The 19,809-nt window shown below is 47.9% G+C and overlaps 2 protein-coding genes and 1 pseudogene across 8 annotated transcripts in view; 1 reads left to right on the top strand and 2 right to left on the bottom strand.

Annotated features, from left to right (window-relative positions):
• The window catches only part of ANXA11 (annexin A11), a 46,854-nt gene extending 42,041 nt beyond the window's left edge, over positions 1-4,813 (bottom strand). Inside the window, exons 1-3 of one of the 7 annotated variants that reach the window (XM_077946461.1) lie at positions 4,675-4,813; positions 694-741; positions 558-648 (exon numbers count right to left, since the gene is read on the bottom strand). The gene's annotated coding sequence lies outside the window, so the exon portion shown is untranslated. Of the gene's footprint in view, positions 1-557; positions 742-4,373; positions 4,550-4,606 lie in introns of those variants that run through there. The other 6 variants (XM_077946463.1, XM_077946457.1, XM_077946458.1 and 3 more) reach the window with 6 other exon arrangements.
• The window catches only part of PLAC9 (placenta associated 9), a 316,145-nt gene that overhangs the window by 63,764 nt on the left and 232,572 nt on the right, over positions 1-19,809 (top strand). The gene's annotated exons all lie outside the window — the stretch shown is intronic.
• On the bottom strand, positions 14,782-15,923 carry LOC707200 (small ribosomal subunit protein eS12 pseudogene; annotated as a pseudogene).

The following is a 19,809-nucleotide window of genomic DNA, read 5'->3' as shown; positions in this document are numbered from 1 at the left end:
CTAAAGTCAGTGTCCCGCAGAGTACCTATTTGCTCTTTTCACGCCCATGAAACATGTTAATATTTATCATGCAGTTGGCCACAAAGAAAATTTAATACCAGCCAGGTGCAGTGGCTCCTGTAATCCCAGCACTTTGGGAGGCTGAGGCGGGGTGGGGGGACTGACTGCTTGAGGCCAGGGCTTTGAGACCCGCCTGGGCAACATGCTTCATTCACTCATTCACTCATTCATGAAAATGAATCCATTTTGTGAAAGGAGCAAACCCTTGCAGGCACCTAGGTCTGCCTGAGCACGGAGCGCCATGGGGAGGGATGTCGGTGGCAAGCCATCCACATGTTCCCTTCTGGGATTGGAAAGGGAGCAGGAGGGTAAATCGAGGCAACAGGGTCAAACACGTCCTCCTCGCCTTCAAAGCCACCATTTCAGAGCCTGTCTAAACTTACTATGATCAGATCCTCATGTCCTGCTACTCCTCACCCATTCATTCCAACCTCGCTTCTGCTCCCATCATCCCACCAAAGCAGTGAAGGCAGCTGCATCTTCTCCATGTCACTCACCACAGCCGCGATGCCAAGCTGACTACTCCATCCCACGAAGCAGACTCACCCTGGCTCCTGGGATACAACTCTGTGCTGGCTTTCTGGGCCCCTCTCAGGCAGCTCTTTTTCTGGGTCCTTTATAGGCTCATCTTCCTTTACTCAGCTGTTCAAGGTGAGTTCTTCCATCTCGCTGTGCCCATGACTTCAAACACAAACACAACCTAGACAAATGTCTGTCTAGCCAAGACTCCTCCTGAGCCCCAGACCCACCAGCTTATTTGGTATCTCAAAGATACCTCAAACATAGTATGTCCAAAACCAAATACATGATCTTCTTCATCCTCCAAACCTGGTCCTCATCCAGTGTCCCATGTCTCAGGGACACCAGGGGGATGACTCTAGGGTGAGTGGGGGCGGTCTCTTCTTTTAAGCACAGCACGCAGGGTGAGGCCAACAGTGGGTTCTCAGTAATGAGCCGTTCTACCGGAACATGCCTTGTCACCTACTTCCTAAAAATAGCCGTGACCTTTTTAGTGGACACAGCAAGCTCACATCTGCTATCACCACTCCTTCCCCACTGACACATGCACCCTTTCCCCCAGCGGTGCCACTCCCCAGGCTGGATGTGCCATATGCTCTCCAGCCTCCCCGTGGGTAGCCTCCACATTTCTCCTCTCTGCCCTCACTCAGATTTCCCCCCATCTCAAGTCCTCCAAGTCAGCCACCCCCAGGTGTGAGGGGCAGGGGACATCTGACTTCCCTCTCAATTTCCTTTCCTTCTTTTCTGCTAAGGCGGAGCCTAAGCCCCTGGAAAACTAGAGATCTCAGAACCAGGCTTTGACGGCATGCTCCACCCGCTGCTTCACAACTCCTGGCAGTCACACACCCACGATATCAACATTGTCATCACTACCCCCTAACTGATCTCAAACCCCTTTGCAAACATCTTCTCATCTGATTCTCCATTCCAGGCAGGCATTTTATTATCCAGAACTGTTCTGTGTGGGGGGGGCTCAGTGTGGCTGGGTGGCTTGTCCCAGGATACCCAGCACAGAGAACTCTGTCCCCCAATTTCTTGGTTGCCCCCACCCATTCCTTCCTCACTTCAGCATGGGCAAGGCCAACTGTGGTCTGGGTCACTGTTCAGGCTGTACTTTTAGGATCCTCCCAAATAACAAACAACTATGTGACTATCAGGTCTTTATTTCATGGGTTATAGGAGACAGGATCAGTAGGCCTAATGTGTAACAGTTTCAGCGGTTATCAGAGAGTTCCACTGAATTGCAACAATTCCCTTTAAAAGCACAAATGCCCACCAAGAAAACCTCAGTTTCTTCATTAATCCTAACAGCTTTCCTATCTAGGTATCACTCAGAATTCCCACTATTCTGGGGGTCATGGGATCAGAGAGTGCTGCAGAGAAAAATCCACAGAAAGTGAAAAGTCTGTTTCCTTGGCAGTGCTGGTGAAGCACACCCTTGCACACACGCTTCCCCATGGGACCAAGTGCCAGGAACTGCTTCAGGCTTATGGGGGAAGACGGTGGCAAAGAAGAGAGAGGAGGCCGGGCACGGTGACTCACTCCTGTAATCCCAGCACTTTGGAAGGCTAAGGCGGGCAGATCATCTGAGGTCAGGAGTTTAAGACCAGCCTGGCCAACATGGTGAAGCCCCGTCTCTACTAAAAATACAAAAATTAGCCGGGCACGGTGGCGCATGCCTGTAATCCCAGCTACTCAGGAGGCCGAGGGAGGAGAATCATTTAAACCCAGGGAGCAGAGGTTGCAGTGAGCCAAGACTGTACCACTGCACTCCAGCCTGGGCGACAGAATGAGATCTGTCTCAACAAAAAATAAAAATTAAAAAAAGAGGAAGAGGAGGAGTGAATCCAGGAGGAAGGAGGGGGTGCACCAGAAAGGTCCTGGAACCTCTGATGTTCCAGCATTCAGCATGCATTTTGGTTCCACATTCACCTCCTGCCCACACCAGTTTCTTTTCTCTATTCTACAGTTCCCAAGAAGAACCCACACTAACCTATTCTGTCTCAACTCCCACTCCTGTCATCCCAAGTCACACATCACCTCCCCAATCATGTGAACTAGGCATCACTAATCGATCCTGGCCTTCTAGATACGTCCACCCAGGGTGAGCCCTTTCTATAATATCATGCATAAAGGCATCAGATGGGGCTTCCACTCCCACCTCTTAGTCCCAATTCATCACCATCTCACCCTCCCCACATTTCTCTGCCTATCCAAATCCAGCCTTCAAGGTCCTATACTTTAACCACAGGGAAACTACTTCCCTGTGCTGCCTCTGTCGTTCAACTAACGACAACTAATTTTCTGAGCACCTACATTAGGCAAGGCCCATCCTGAGTGCTACCACCAAGAGGTAAGTCAGAAACAGCCTCCACCCTCCAGAGTCAGAAGACAGGGCAGAGATAAGCCACATGGCCACACAAACACTAGGCACAAGGTGAGAGATGAGAACTGAGTCAGTGCTGGAGGGGCTGAGTGAGCTCAGAGCATATCCCATCCCTCCTGCTGGGCAGCAGGCACCAGGATGGCTCCCAGGAGGGTGGAGAATCCTGGGCCAGACGGGGAGGGAGGGCATTCCAGGAAGACAGACAGCATGAGCTTAGCATGAGCTAAGCCAGAAAGACGGTTCAGGAGAAGCGCATTTCAACTTTAGCTGAACCTTCCACTGCTACTATTTACTGACCCTTATACCTGATTATTTATGACCCAGGCCTGCCTCACACACTTTATGGCTAATCTGGGTGACACCCATCTGGGACACACAAGTGTGGTACAGCAGTCACCACCTGTTCTGACTGGTCCGTACCTGAGCGCTGTATGGTTATTAAATGAATGAATGCACTGAATCTCACAACAAACCTGTGAGGCAGGGATTAGTATTACCCCCATTTTACAGATGAGGAAACCAAAGCACAGACAATAGTCAGAGACAAGATAGCAAGGTATGCAGGAGCCTGAAGTAGTGGGCACCCAATGCCAGGGCAACAAACTGCCCTGGCACCTCACCTGGCCTCCCTTGTCAGGGAACACCTTGCAGCACAAAGAATGCGTTTAGGAAAGGGGGCCTGTTAATCCTCCTGGAATCCCCAACAGTTGACTGCCGCATAAAAGGAATGAGGAAAGCAATGAGAGAGCCAGTGAAGGGTGAGCATGCCCTGCAAACCTTTAGTCCCTGTTGCGTGGGCAGGGCAGGGGCTCGGCCTCACAGCTCCACTCCATGCCTAAGGCAGAGAACAGATGGGAGAACCACCACAAACGCCCAATCTCTACAGAGAGGTCACTGATTGGAGGGCAGAGACAGAAATGCCCCGGGCCGACTGTTTCCAGCTTGGGCTAGCACTGGCTGGCTTAACTTTTCCCCTCCAAAGTCTCTAGGTGACAAATTTCGCGTGTCTCCTTTAAACCAACAGACCGTTTTACTTTTCTAAGTCTTAAGGGCCTGGCCTGCACCCATGGGGAGATACAAGTCCAGGAATCCCTTCCTGAAACTGGGGATCAAAGTTGGGGAAGGGGCGAAGGGAGGCACAACATCGGGGATGGCTCCCGCATTCTCTCAAACATTGGGGAGAGTTCCTTACAAATAAACTGCAATGGTAGCAGCTCCCATGAATGTGCGTGCTCCCAGTTACGGAGGAAAGTTCCTGAAGATAGCCTTGTCTGCTTGCTCTCCCCCAGCCTTGCCTGAAAGAGCGCGCGCACCCCGGAGGGCCCCGCGGGGCTGCGGGGCTCGGCCTCCGGCATCCCTCCAGCCACCCGTTGCCTCCTCCGCCCAGGGTCACGGCCCCCGGCCTTACCCAAGCCCAGACTGAGACGCTGACCCCTGAGCCCGGGGGGGCCGGCGAGTGCACCCCGACCGCACAGGAGGGGGCAGCCCCCGACGCCGAAGCTTATTGAGGGGGCTGCCAAGCCGACACGGCCAGCCCGGGACCCGCCGACGCCTCCTCTGTCCCCCACCCCCACGCCTGTAATGCAACCAGGAAGCAGCAGGGCCGCGCTGGGCTGGGCGCGGGGCAGCCCCGGGCCTCACCTGCGGTGCCGCGGTGCACTGCCGCCGCCTGGTCCCAGGCCCCCGGCCGGCCCGGGACCCTCACTCACCTGGCCACGGGGACTCGGGACGCGAGGGGCGAAATGGGACTTGGGCGGGAGTGGCTCTCTCCGCGGGCGTCCCGGACGCGGTGCCTGGGTTCTGCCTGGCGCTGTGTCCCACTCCCGCTCGCGGGGCACTCGGGGCACTGGGGAGTCGCGGGCGCCGCAGCCTTCAGGGCGGGGCGGGAGGAGGAGCCTGCCGGGCGGAAAACTCCGCGGGCGCGGTTGCCCCAGGCGCCGGGGGAAGGGCAGGGAAGGGGCGAGGCCTGAGCGCGGCCCCGCCCCGAGATGAGGCTTGGGCAGGGCGGGCCCGCGAGCAGCAGCGCCCTTCCGGCTGCGCAGCTGCTCCAGGACGTCTCCGGCTCTGGAGGTCCCTCTGTCGCCCCTAACCCCCTGCAGCGCCCGGTGCAGCGCAGAGCCGCATTCGCCCTCCTGCAGGGGTGGGCATTTCCTAAATCCTCTCCAGCCCCGTGTGCGTCGTTAGTGACTCTCTTTAAGGTAAAGAAAACTTTTTACACTGAAAAGGTCAAACACATTTCTTTCATATCAACACTCAGTGGTGGTGGAGGGGGGAAGGTCACGCACAGTATGTGAGGAAGGGAGCGGTCAGTAACTATCATGGAGAAACCTGACCAACCACCCAGCCGTCAAGGTGACCTCGACAGCGGTAAATCATACTGATTGCATGCACCGCTTGTGGTCTTCCTCCCAAGAACACCTAATCCCACTGTAATCATGAGAAAAACATCACAAATCAATTGAGGCCCTTGCCATATACATGACCAGTACTCCTGAAAACTAGCAAGGTCATCAAAAACAAGGAAAGTGTAAGACACTGTCACAGCCAAGAGGAACCCACGGAGATATAAAAATGACATGTAAAGTGGTATCCTGAACGGGATCCTGGACAGATAGTAGGTAGAAACTAAGGACAACTGAATAAAATATGGACTTTAGTGCGTCAGTTTTGGTTTATTCATTGTGGCAAAAGCGCCACACCAATATAAGATGTTAGTAATAGGAAAAACTCGGGTTTATGAGAACTCCCTGTATTCACACTTTTTCTGTAAATCTAAAGACGTTCTAAAAAAAAAAAGCTTATTTTTAAAAGGTCACACAGGTAATATATGCATATATGGTAGGTATGCAATTTTTTTTTTTTTTAATGTGTGGTGGCTGACACCTGTAATCTCACAGCACTTTGGAAGGCCAAGACAGGAGGATGGCTTGAAGACAGGGCTTCCAGACTAGCCTGGGCAACATAGTGAGACCCGGTCTCTAAAAAACTGAAAATAAAAAATTCAAAAAATGAATAAAAATTGAGATTCACCCTTCTCTCCACTCCCCCAGCCCACTCTTAGGCGTGTCCTTCCAAAATATCTCTCTTCAATACTGTGTGTGTGTGTGTGTGTTTACATAAACGTATTGTTTACAAAACAATATTGCAGTACTTTTCTGCAACATGTTTTTTTACTCACTATATCTTGGAGGGTCTTTCCATAGAAGCGCTCCCGAACAGACCTAGTTCTTCCCATCCGCTGCACACTGCGCACCATCGTGCACTTCACCATTCTTCACTACCTAGCTCCTTACTGAAGGACATTTAGGTTGTTGCCTATGTTTGACTGTTACAAACAAGCTGCTGGTGCGATTTTCCTTTTTTTTTTTTTTTTTTTTTGAGATGGAGTCTCCCTCTGTCGCCCAGGTTGGAGTGCAGTGGTACGATCTCGGCTCACTGCAACTTCCGCCTCCCGGATTCAAGCAATTCTCCTTCCTCGGCCTCCCGAGTTGCTGGGTCTACAGATGCTCACCACCACGCCCGGCTAATTTTCATATTTTTAGTAGAGACGGGGTTTCACTATGTTGGCCACACGGATCTCGAACTCCTGGGCTCAAATGATCCGCCCGCCTCGGCCTCCCAAAGTGCTGGGATTACAGGCGTGAGCCACTGCGTCCGGCCCGATTTGCGTTTTAAAGTCGCTCCGAACAATAAAAGCGGGAAGGGCTGGAGGGGAGGCTCTGACCTTCTCCCTGTCTGGGCAGGTGTGCTGGTGCCGGGCAGGAACAGCGCCTTGCCTTGGGGCATCCTGGCCCCGGCCTCACAACCGGCCCTGAGCGCTCAGTCATATTCCGTGGCCGCTCCAACACCCCCGACCCCCACCAACAGGCGCGGCTCTCTTTCTGGGCTGGACCACATTTTTTGGACATGAGTCCGCGAGTGAGGGTGAAATTCAGGCCAAAGTCTCCAGAGCGGCTCGGAGAAAACGTCGCCTGGAACTGAAGAGCAGAGGGTCAGAGGCACCACCAGAAAGACTCTCAGAGTGGGTTACTACCCTGGTGGCGGCGCCCGCTGCGGCGTAGGAGATGGCAGGACTGAGGGCGCGGGTGTGAAGCCTCCAAGAAACTGGGTGAAGTTCCTGGAGTGGTAATGTCTCCAGGCGCTCTCTCTGGGCCGGGGGATTGGTCCGGGAAGGACTCCTGGCGCCGACCCAGCCCCCCTGCATGGACGCCTGCGCCAGCTCTGCAGTCCCATAGCGGCCGCGAAGGCCAGCGTCTTTGAATGGCCCATTTTTCTCCGTGGCTGAGCGAATACCTAGAATACCAAGTTGATAATAAATCACGTAGGGTGGAATTCCTGCTGGATGTATACACCTTTCTGCGTCAGAGCTCTTCGAACCTAGAATGGTGAATTAGCTACCCCTGGGCTTACCCTTTTATAATTTTCAACAAACCTGCGTTTAGCCCCAGCTAGGTGCCAGCAAGCTACTAGGGACTGAGGATCCTCTGCAGAGGACCCGAGCTGAGGTCCTAATCCTCAAGGCCAATGGCAGGGGTCACTGCCCAGGCACCCCCAGAGAACGCGGTGTGAAGGAAAAGACACCAAACTCGGTGTTCAAATGTGTGGGATCTATTCTAGTTCTGATTCTGACACTTGCAAGTCGTGCATCCTCCGAGCCTCGGCTTTCTCACCTATAAAATCTTCAACGTGACCTATAAAAATCCATAAAATCACCGCTGCTTCATTGTTTCCCAGGGCTCATAGAAACATCACACGAGGTAAGGGAAGGTGAGTGCCTGGTAAAAAATGGTGACTTGCTATATAGCTCTGAGTAGTATGGTGTATAAAGCTTCGTTTTTAAAAAAATTTTTATTTTATGTGAGTCACCGCGCCCGGCCTCTTTTGTTGTTTTCTAATGAGTATATATGACTATCATTTCCCTAAAAAGTCTGCTTTAGCTGAATATCACAAGTTTTAATATGCTATGCTTTTGTTATCTCTTAGTTATAAATATTTGGATTTTGTTGTTGTTGTTGAGACAGAGTCTCGCGCTGTCGTCCAGGCTGGACTGCAGTGACACGATCTCGGCTCACTGCAACCTCCACCTCCGGGGTTCAAGAGATTTTCCTGCCTCAGTCTGCTGAGTAGCTGTGGTTACAGGTGCGCACCACCACACCCAGCTAATTTTTATATTTTTAGTAGAGATGGGGTTTTACCATTTTGGCCAGCCTGGTCTCCAACTCCTGACCTCAGGTGATCCACCCGCCTCAGCCTTCCAAAGTGTTGGGATTACAGGTGTCAGCCACTGTGCCTGGCCAATATTTTGTTTTTTATGTTAGTATTGTACGCTTAATTCATGGACTATTTAGAAGTATATTTTCCATTCTTTTTTTGTTTTCAAACTTCAGTTTTTAAAAAAATAATAATAATCATTTGGGGAGGGGCCCAGTGGCTCAGGCATGTAATCCCAGCACTTTGGGAGGCCAAGGTGGGAAGATCACTTGAGACCAGGAGTTTAAGACCAGCCTGGGCAACACAGTGAGAGACGTCTCTACAAAAAATAAATAAATAAATAAAATTTAAACAAAAGTAAACCAATCATTTCATTGTTGATCTCTAACTTTACTGCTTGGACATGAGGAAATGTGTTCTTTTAGAATTTGTTAATGCTTTATTTGTGGCCTCATATACAGGTTTTTTTGGCTGTCCCAATTTTTGTGAATGTGTCTTCACTTTTTAATGTGTTTTTTTTTCTCTCTCTCTCTCTCTATAGCTCTCCGTCTAGCTTGCTAATCAGGTTATTTAGATCTTTTATCTCCTGGGGTTTTTTTGTGTTTTTTTTTTTTCTCTCCTGTTCAATCCATTGATTTCTGAAAGAGTGGATTTAACATTTCCCACTTTTATTGTAGTTTGTCAATTTCTCCCTCTAATTTAGTCTGATTTTGCTTTATACTTTTTTTGTGTGTGTTTTTTTGATTTTTGTTTAAGAGGCAGTGTCTCACCATGTTTCTCAGGCTGGAGTGCAGTGGCTATTCACAGGTGTGATTATAACTGCAGCCTCAAACTCCTGACCTCAAGCCATCCTCCTGCCTCAGCCTCCTAGATGACTGGGATTACAGGCATGTACCACCTCACCCGGCCAGCCATACAATTTTGAGAGCAAATTATTAGGCTCATGCAAATTAACATTATTTTATCCTTTTATGACTTATTCAGTTTTATTACTTTTTGTATTAATATTGTTATCCTGAGATTGCATTTTTCTAGTATATATTTTATTTCTCCTTTTTTACTCTTTCTGTATTGTTACTTAGGTTTATCTCTTGGAAATGACATTTTTTTTAACAAGATTTAAAAAGTTCATCGAGTTTCTGTTTCTAATTTGTGAGTTTAACCAGTTCACATTGATAAGAATAGCAGAAATATTTGGGCTTATTTCTGCCATTGTTTGTGTTATACATATGCCCTTGAAATGGATATTCATCTAGAACACGTCAGTAAAATGCTATAAATTATTACAAACTGGAATTCTTCCATGCTGCTTGGTAAATAGCTGCTCACCCGAGACCCCACAGTGCCCCTACCCCTGACTTTCTTCTGATCTGGCAAAAAAGGGTCAATGCTTGTCACAGGGAGACCCTCTAGGACCTTTTCTGAGATTAAATTTTATAACTTGGTATGAAATACTAACATCTAAAAGACAACATAAAACTCAATCCACTATTACAACAAGACTGTCCATGATAAACTGGATAATGCTTCTATCAATTTGAGAAGTATTAAGATTAGACACTGCACAGAAAACTCAAAATGCCCGGTAATCTTATAGCTCATATATGAAACCTGATAGAAGTATTTTCAACTTTAACTATAGTCATAAAAATGTACATGCTAGTACCAATGGGATTCACTATCTGCAGTTATAATAACTGACTTCTGCAAATTTTTTTTTTTCTTTTTCTTTTTTGAGACGGAGTCTTGCCCTGTTGCCCAGGCTGGAATGCAGTGGTGCAATCTCGGCTCACTGCAACCTCCGCCTCCCGGGTTCAAGCGATTCTCCTGCCCCAGCCTCCCAAGTGGCTGGGATTACAGGCACGTGCCACTACGCCCAGCTAATATTTGTATTTTTAGTAGAGATGGGGTTTCACTGTGTTGGTCAGGCTGGCCTCGAACTCTTGACCTTGTGATCCACCCGCCTCGGCCTCCCAAACTACTGGGATTACAGGCATAAGCCACCAAGCCCAGCCACTTCTGCAAATTTTTAAAAAGCATATGGCCGACTTAAGCAGAAAATGCAATTAAAAAGAAAAGAAAAAAAGCCTCTGGTCACAGTGTAAGAAGGTTGAAGTGTCTTTCTATGATATCTAAAGAAAACAGTATTAGAAAATCCTCGTTATCTATAGATTTTGCTTCCTGAATATTTGTTGAATCTGACTCCTTGTCTCCATCCCTTACATACTTTACATACTGCTGTGGTAATTTTCAGGCCCTTGTAGTTTCTAGTCTGGAATTCTGCAGGAGTTTTGTTTTGTTTTGTTTTGTTTTTTAGACAGTCTCACTCTGTGCCCAGGTTGGAATTCAGTGTCATGATCTCGGCTCACTGCAAGCTCCGCCTCCTGGGTTCACGCCATTCTCCTGCCTCAGCCTCCCGAGTAGCTGGGACTACAGGCGCCCGCCACTATGCCTGGCTAATTTTTTGTATTTTTTTTTTAGTAGAGATGGGGTTTCACTGTGTTAGCCAAGATGGTCTCGATCTCCTGACCTCCTGATCCGCCCGCCTCAGCCTCCCAAAGTGCTGGGATTATAGGTGTGAGGCACTGTGCCTGGCCTGCAGGAGCTTTCTAACTGGTCTTCTTGGCTTTAGTCTCACGCCCCTCAAATCTAACTTCCACAGTGGACAAGATGCATATCTGACACTTTGTCACCTTCTTTCTTTCCTTTTTTTTTTTTTTTAAGAGATGGAGTCTCAGTATTTTGCCCAGGCTGATCTTGAACTCCTGGGCTCAAGTGATTCTCCCACCTCAGCCTCCCAAAGTGCTGAGATTATAGGCATGAGCCGCTGCACCCAGCCTATGTCACTTTCTTAAACCATCAGAGGCTCTCCAGAATAAAGTTAAGCCCTGATACATAAGACTATCATGCCCTGCTTCTCCCTTACAAGTCTTGCCTCTCTTGAAACATCGCATTGCTTGTGTCCCCTCGCCCTACCCTGTGGTCTCCTGTCTACATACCTTCGCTCAGGCCATCTCCCCAGCCTACAATGGCATTTTCTCCTCTTTTCACTTTGGCTGCTCCTACTCATTCTCCAAGATTCTGCTTAATTCTTATCTTTTCTATGCGTTCTCTGACTTCCCTTTTCATGATAGTGGAATGAGCACATGCTGCCGTCTCTCCACCCAGGCCCATCCTCCAGAAATGACAGGGAAGGAAAAAAATTAGTATTCTCAAAAAGATAACAGAAAATGTTCAGAGAATCAGAAGCACTGACACATTTCTGAGAAGCCAGATGCAGACAGGATCTGATTTGATACTGCAACCCAGCTCATGAGCAGTGGCCAAGGACATACTGTAGGTATCCTTGCATGTATATACTACAGTGTATACTACAATAATGGGAGCAACAACAAGGCATTCCACACCCAGAGGTGGTGAATGCTTGCAACAAGACAGGAACAAGAGGGTTAGACAAGTACGCCCATGGAAGGAGCTAGATGAATTGACCCTGAATATCTCCCTCAACCCCACCCCAGCGGACAAGATGACCACGACAGCAGTGACTGTCTCCTGGTATGAGCTGTGTAAGGGAATGAAAGACAGGTCAGGGCCCCATAGGCTGGCAAAGCTAAGGAAGAGTTAAGTAGCAGCCACACCCCAAAGACCAGCTGTGCGAGCACGGCTCATCCACCTGATGGTGCCTCTGCCTGTTCTGCACTCTCCTTGAAAGCAACATGGAGCACAAGCTCATCCAGTGATTTCCAGCCCTCCCTCACAGCAAGCTAGGCCAGCAGATTTCTTGCAGAAAATCTCATGTGTAAAGATGAGTTCACTGTCAAAAAATATCATTTGAGAAGCACCACCATGAAGAAACATAATAACCGTAGCTAATATTTGCTGAGCATTTGTGTGTCAGGCACTATGGCAAACATAAAGTGGGACGATTTTATGTGACACTAAAGTGTCAAGTGAAAGTGATTAAGTAACTTCGTCCAAAGTCACATAGCTTAACATGAGAAGCCACAGATTAACCTCAGCTGTCTGGCTCCAGATCTGAAGATTAAACCGAACAAATAGACAACCAGTAATGTGCTTTGAAGTAAGTAGAATGCATATTCTTAAGTAAGAAAGGATGGAAAAGAATCAATTAGGGATGTTAGAGATGAACAATGTGTTCATTTTATATTACTGATCATGGGAATAAAAAACAAAAAATATATTCATAGTTTAAACAAATAAAACCACCTGAGTGGATGAGCTATGTAGTGCAATGTATGCAGCTGAAGAGCTAATCAGTGAATTGAAAGATTTGAATCCTCCCTGAAAACAGCAGACTGGGATAAATAAATGGAAAGTAGAAAAGAAAAGAAAAGAAAAGATAATATACAGGGAAGATAGTTCCAGAAGTGCCAACATCCACCCAATGGGTGTTACCAAAAGAGAGACTGCTAGAGAAATGGATGTCCAGTGAAACATGGTTGGTTTGCAACACAAGTTTATTTCCTCTCCTTCCCCAAATCCTAATAAAATGACAGTAGAGGAAGAGCACAGGTAAAATCCTTCAAGAACAATAGGGATAAGAGAGGAGAAAACAGCAACCAAGAATTTCAACACGTATGTTGGAGATAGTATACAAAGGAGTGGTAATTTGGCAGAATGGTGCATGTTCTAATTTGGATGCCCCAGAGGGAGAAAATAAGAAGAAGCCAACGGATTCTCCCTAATTCACCCCCAGAGTCCCAGAAAGGATCCACACTTAAGAGGTGAGGTACAGTGTGAGTCTGTAAACAGGAAAACAGGGGCATAAGTGGAAACCCTAGGCCACTTTATCTACCCTCTTCGGCCAGGGGTCCCCTCCACCCAGGGGAGAAAGGAGAGTTATTTGTCATATAAATTGAACTGAAGAAACTGTAGAATGGGAGGTCTGAGCCACACAGATTTGGGAGAAGGAGGTAAGGTCAAGTTTAAACACAAGGATTAAGCCACCATCTACATATTGAATGATAGGACCCCAGTCCCCAGAGAGTGAGCAACCTAACTTACAATCTACAGGCCAGGGTCCGGAGGATTCATTTGTGGAGAAAAGGAGCATCCCAGACAAAGGGCCTCCAGTGGCTGATGTGTGCTGGTTTCCTCAATGAGGAGCTGACCGGATGCTCAGACACTCTGTGGTGAGCTCCATCAGTCAACAAGCCCCGCTCCCCTGCAGAGATTGCAGTCAGTGTTTTGTGCCTCATCCCCAAATGTGAATACACAGGTAGGGGTCACCACCTGGGAGGAAGGCCTCCAGCAAGGGTGATCAACCTTCCTGACTTGCCAGGGACCAAGGCGTTTCACAGGACATGGGACAGTCAGTACTACTATGGTTTGAGTTTGTCCCCACCAAAACTCCTGTTGAACTTTGATCCCCAATGTAGCAGTGTCGGGAGGTGTGCCTGGTGGGAGGTGTTTGGGTCATGGGGGCAGATCCCTCATGAATGACTTGTTGAGCTCCAGCTCTCTCATGAGACTGGATTTAGTTCTCATGGCAATGTTCCTGAAGGAATGGGTTGTTGTAAAGCCAGGATGCCCCTCGGGTTTTGTCTCTTCCCACATCACACTCGTGATTGAACTTTTCCACCATGTTATGACATAGCACAAAAAGCCCCCATCAGAATCTGAGCAGATGCTGACACCATACTTTTTGAACTTCCCAGCCTGCAGAACTGTGAGCCAAATAAACCTCTTTTCTTTATAAATTCCCCAGCCTCAGGTATTCTTCTATAGCAACACTTAATGGATTAAGACAAGTACTAAAATAAGAAAAATCTCTGCCAAACCAGAACTAGTTAGTCCTATTCTAGCATGTGCAGGCAATATCCATTTGCATGGCTTTGCTTAATAATTTGCAAACCTGACCTATATTCATAGCTCACAGGCTGGGAACACAGTCATCTGCTATAATTTATATGATCTTGTGACAACACCTGCCAAAAATCATATTAAATGGTTTGTGACTTTTGTTGATCCTCTTCCAGCCTTTGACACAATATGTAAGCAAAAATATGAACTCTCCTGCTTGTAATTTCCAGTTAGATAAAACAAAGATGTGTCCTGTATTCTTTTATTTGTAACTTGAAACCACACTGAGATAGCCCATTAGTTTGCTTTCCTACTGACCCACACAACTGTTAGGCACAGTGCAGGCCACTGACCAGCATCAGCTCCAAAGGGTCAGTGTCTGCGCCGTGCAGGTTGTTGCATATGGTAGGGCCCTGCCACCCTGCTCTGCACTGGAGCACAGAAGGCCAAGCATTCTCTTGAATGCAAATAACCTGATGTGGGTATCATGGACTAGGAGTAGTTTTAGTAGACAATGAATACCGCTATCTAATGACCTCCAGAAACAAGGGCTACCACATCTGGATCTGAAATAATCATTTTAATGGAAATCCTCCAACTTTAGGGAGATTTATAGGAAATAATAATAAACAATAAATCATCTTATTTAGTTACTTTGGGTGTACATTTCACAACCAGTTTTTTTTTTTTTTTTGAGGCGGAGTCTTGCTCTGTCGCCCAGGCTGGAGTGCAGTGGCGGGATCTCAGCTCACTGCAAGCTCCACCTCCCGGGTTCACGCCATTCTCCCGCCTCAGCCTCCCAAGTAGCTGGGACTACAGGCGCCCGCTACCACGCCCGGCTAGGTTTTTGTATTTTTAGTAGAGACGGGGTTTCACCATGTTAGCCAGGATAGTCTCGATCTCCTGACCTCGTGATCCACCCGCCTCGGCCTCCCAAAGTGCTGGGATTACAGGCTTGAGCCACCGCGCCCAGCCTCACAACCAGTTTTAACAGGGTTTATTGCTCAAAATTAGATGTGCCGCAGGTGTGTGTGTGTGTGTGCACACGCATATGTGGATGTGTAGCCAAACAGGATATATGGTTACATGCCTGCCTTACATTTTTTCTGGGCTAATTTGTATTGCCATTGCATTTTATGATGTGGAATTGTGGGGAATCAGTTACCCATTCATTGCCTTGTTAGGGAACTCTCAGCTTTCCTCCTGAAGAGAATCTTGACTCTGCCTGCAGGGACTCCCTCGACGCACTTTGGAGGGGATATGGGTTGGCCTCTTCAGAAACATTTTCCCTACCTACCTACCTTCCTTCCTTCCTTCCTTCCTTCCTTCTTTCCTTCCTTCCTTCTTTCCTTCCTTCCTTCCTTCCTTCCTTCCTTCCTTCCTTTTTTCTTTTCTTTCCATGTGTGAGGCAAAGATTTATTTCTTCATTTCTTGCATTTGAAGTACTCTTCGATGACATCCTTGGCCTGAGACTCCTTCCATAGTCCTTAACTAGTATACAACTGCAACCAACCACTTTACAGGATTTCCTCTCTGTCAGTTGTACAGGGGCCTTCCCATTCCCCTAGTTTCTTGTTGTCGTCACCCTCGATTAGGTTGATTTGGTGTTCAGCACAAAGGGCCTCCACTGACTTGACATACATAGGCTTATCACAGTTGGATGCAAGCACACAAAGGTGGGCTTGGCACTTGTCTAAGGCTTTGGAAGCTTCGTGAATTCCACATGCTAGGCCATCGTGGCTGAGGGTGGTCTGCAGCACTTCTTGTAAAGCAGTATTAACGTCCGTGACACCTCCAGCAGCAATCCTCGGCCATTTTCTTTTGGCATTTTTCTCTCTCCAAAGTCTAGCTGATTATCAGCTTAGACACACAGTAGGCTATGTGCTATGAACAACAGGCATCCTGGATTATTTTACAAACTCATGGATAGTTATTTTGAAACCGCCTTCACCTTTGCAAAATTAGGACTGAGACCGTGAAAGAAAGCTAACTTAACTGACTCCCTCTTGCTTCTAACCTCCAAGCTGTCTTTGTTCATTCCTGGGCATAGGCTGAACTAACTTTGGGAGAAACTTAGTTTGTAGTTATAGTTTAAATAAAGATGGTAACAGCCCTTTCCCAAAGCAGACCTGCTTCTTGTCTGGGGACTAGACTAACATTAGGCACAGGATTAGAAATTATGGTTTAGGAGTCACGCAGCTGGAGGCTGCAAGATTCTGACCCTCCCTAAACTGCTCCTGAGATCACTGTTTGAGACATTTTGCAGACCCTGCACTTGATGGATCAGCTGGTACCACCCAGATGGAGAAACTGGCTCGTCTGATCTTGCGGCCCCTACCCAGGAGCTGACTCAGTGCAAGAAGACAACTTCGACTCCCTATGATTTCATCCCTGACCAATCAACACCCCTGGCTCACTGGCTTCCCCCCACCAAGTTATGCTTAAAAATTCGGCTTCCCGAATTCTCAAGGAGACTGATTTGAGTGATAATAAGACTCCAGTCTCCCGCACAGCCGGCTCTGCGTGAATTAGTCTTTTTCTACTGCAATTCCCTGTCTTGATCAATCGGCTCTGTCGAGGCAGCGGGCAAGGTAAACCCCTTGGGCGGTTACAGTCTTCCTCCTTCAGCGAAACTCCAAGTTCCTCGTTGATAGTGGCAAACACCAGTTGCCATATTTTCTATTGTTCCTGGCACAGAAAGTCCCTGTTCATGGTCCTGCTGGACGTAAGGGCCCAGGTGCTGAAAAGTTACCTCCCACCTCACCCCAACCTCATCAGTGGGGCTGGATACTGGCAGTGGGCAGAGGAATGAAATTTATTTATTTATTTATTTTTTAAATTTATTTTTGAGATGGAGTTTCACTCTTGTCGCCCAGGCTGAAGTACAATGGCACCATCTCAGCTCACTGCAACCTCCGCCTCCTGGATTCAAGCAATTCTCTTGCCTCAGCCTCCTGAGTAGCTGGGATTACAGGTGTCTGCCACCACACCCAGCTAATTTTTGTATTTTTAGTAGAGATGAGGTTTCACCATGTAGTTCAGGCTAGTCTCGAACTCCTGACCTCAGGTGATCCACCCGGCTCGGCCTTCCAAAGTGCTAGGATTACAGGCATGAGCCACCATGCCCAGTCTTTTTATTTTATTTTATTTTATTTTATTTTATTTTATTTTATTTTATTTTATTTTAGGACCGAGTCTCACTCTGTTGCCCAGGCTGGAGTGAAGTGGAGTGATCTCGGCTCACTGAAACCTCCGCCTCCCAGAGTCAAGCAATTCTCCTGCCTCAGGCTCCTGAGTAACTAGGACTACAGGCTCATGCCACCACACCCAGCTAATTTTTGTATTTTTAGTAGAGATGGGGTTTCACCATGTTGGCCAGGTTGGCCTCAAACTCCTGACTTCAGGTGACCCACCTGCCTCAGCCTCCCAAAGTGCTGAGATTATAGGCTTGAGTCACTGCACCTGGGGAAATTTATTTCATTAGATGCTCAAAAAATGCATGACGCATGAGTGGGACTTTCTGCCTCCATCCCACATCTGCCAGAGCAAGGAGAGAGCCCAGGAGCTGGGGGTATTCTGGGTAAGACTCCCTCTCCCTCGGCCACATTGTCATTGTCACAGTGAAGAAGACCCCTGGAACTCCAACTGTTCCTGGCAATCCCTCCTTCCTCCCCCACCACAGACTCCCCCCCACCATCATTATTTTCCCTGAGAGCATCAGGACCCATCTCCTTAGGGCCTTTATCTCCATATACATCAGTCACTCCAAGAAGCTCAGGCCCCTGAGTTATCCCTTCCCTTATCTCCTAGGCCTGAGTCCACATATAGCTCTATGTGACTCTCTCCACCACTCCCCAGCCTGCATTTTTCCCCTTAGCACATACATCACCTGACATATCACACATTTGACTGGCTTGTTAGTCTCCCCCGATTGAGGGTGTGGTGTTCTGTCTCTCTTGTTTGACCACTATCCCCCCAGGATCTACAAGGTGTCTGGCATATAGCAGGGACTTAATAAACCTGTGTTGAGGAATGAATGAACAAACAAAAGCATCTTTAGTGTCCTCCGTTCTCTGGACCTCAGGCTCCACTGCGGTCTAGTTAGTCTTGATCTTCAGGCCTAAACAAGGCCCAAACCACAGGTCTTCGTCCATACTGGCTTATCCCACCTATCTAGCAGTTTCCCAGGCTGGGCTTTGGAGACAGGTGGGCTTGGATTTGAATCTTGACACTGCCATTATGAAGCTTTTAACACCTCTGTGCCCCATTTTCCTTATGTGTAAAACCAGAAGGATGCCTAACTCCTGAGAATGTGGTAAGTGAATTAAATGGAAAGTATGTGTAAAGAGCTCAGCACAACTCCTGGCACACAGTAAGTGCACAATAAATTGTGGCCACCAGGGAGGCAATAGGGCAGAGTGAGGAGGAGCAACGGGCTTCCTCTGGTGCCATCTCCTACGAGTTGGTAGGAGCACTGTGCACAGTGGATTCTGGTCAGGCCCTGAGCTCAAGGGAAAAGAATCCCATGATTGATTACTGATGTCTGTCATGGGCATGGGGGCTGGGCAACAGGGGAAGGTGAAAGACAGTAGCAGCCCCAAGCCATACATTTGCCATCCTGATCTAGAATTTCCACCATTGCTCCTTTTCTTGTGCATATCTTGACTGTTTTTAAGGGTGAGAGCTCCCCTGTCTTCAACAGTTCCTTTCTGACTCCGTAATTTCTCACCCACCCCAGCCCTGAAAATTGTGCAGTCTGCTTCTCTGAGCCCCAACACTCTTTTCTCTGCTTTTCCTTTATTATTTATGATGAAGCATTTGGTTTTTAAAACACTTTCTGGCCTCCTTTCTGCGCATATTATAGGTGGAACATGCCTTCAGGGTAGATTTCACCTTCGAAAACTAACACAGGAAAGTGCACGGGGTTGCCAGTCAGAAAATCTGAACTTGCTGTGAATTGGAGCTCATCACCTTGCCTTTTGGAGTCTGTTTCCCCAGCTGAAAAGCAGAGCCCTAAGATGCCTTTGCAGCCCATGGTATCCCAGGGCTGTAGTGGGAATCAGCATTTCACTGGACTCTATGGAGAGGAAAAGCTTTCATGTTTGGCCAGGCACGGTCGCTCACGCCTGTAATCCCAGCACTTTGGGAGGCCAAGGTAGGCGGTTCACCTGAGGGTCAGGAGTTCAAGACCAGTCTGACCAACATGATGAAACCTCATCTCTACTAAAAATACAAAAAATTAGCCAGGCATGGTGTCGGGCGCCTGTAATCTCAGCTACGCAGGAGGCTGAGGCAGAAGAATCGCTTGAACTCACAAGGCATAGGTTGCAGTGAGCGGAGATTGCGCCACTCTACTGCAGTCTGGGTGACAGAGTAAGACTCCATCTCAAAAAAAAAAAAAAACCGCGTTCACGTTCTCATTGCATGTCCATGTATCCCCTCCTGTCACCAGGTCTCAAACCGGAGCTTCTGCAGATGCTCAAGATGCTTTTTCAGCAAGTGGGTAGTAGGATGAAGCTTCCAATGGGAGCAGTGGGCGTTTGTCATGTACTTACAACAAGCAGAGTCTGGAGAACGGAAAAGAAAAACCAACTTTTCTCGCCTTAAACTGACAATTGCAAAGTTGAGAGCTGGGAAAGCTAAATGCTGCCATCTGCCGGTCATTTTCTATGTTAGCAGCATCAAAGTAGCCATAGTTTTATAAAGCTCTTGTTTAAACTCAGTAAAGACCTGGAGGGAGGAGGTGGCATTTACTGAGCACCTCCTGTTTATAAGTAACTGTCTTCAAGTGTGCTATGGCTACAGACATA

The sequence above is a fragment of the Macaca mulatta genome, chromosome 9 (assembly GCF_049350105.2).
Source record: "Macaca mulatta isolate MMU2019108-1 chromosome 9, T2T-MMU8v2.0, whole genome shotgun sequence".
Taxonomy (NCBI): domain Eukaryota; kingdom Metazoa; phylum Chordata; class Mammalia; order Primates; family Cercopithecidae; genus Macaca; species Macaca mulatta.
Note: the sequence above shows the minus strand (reverse complement) of the source record. Positions and strands in the feature narration are given on the sequence as shown.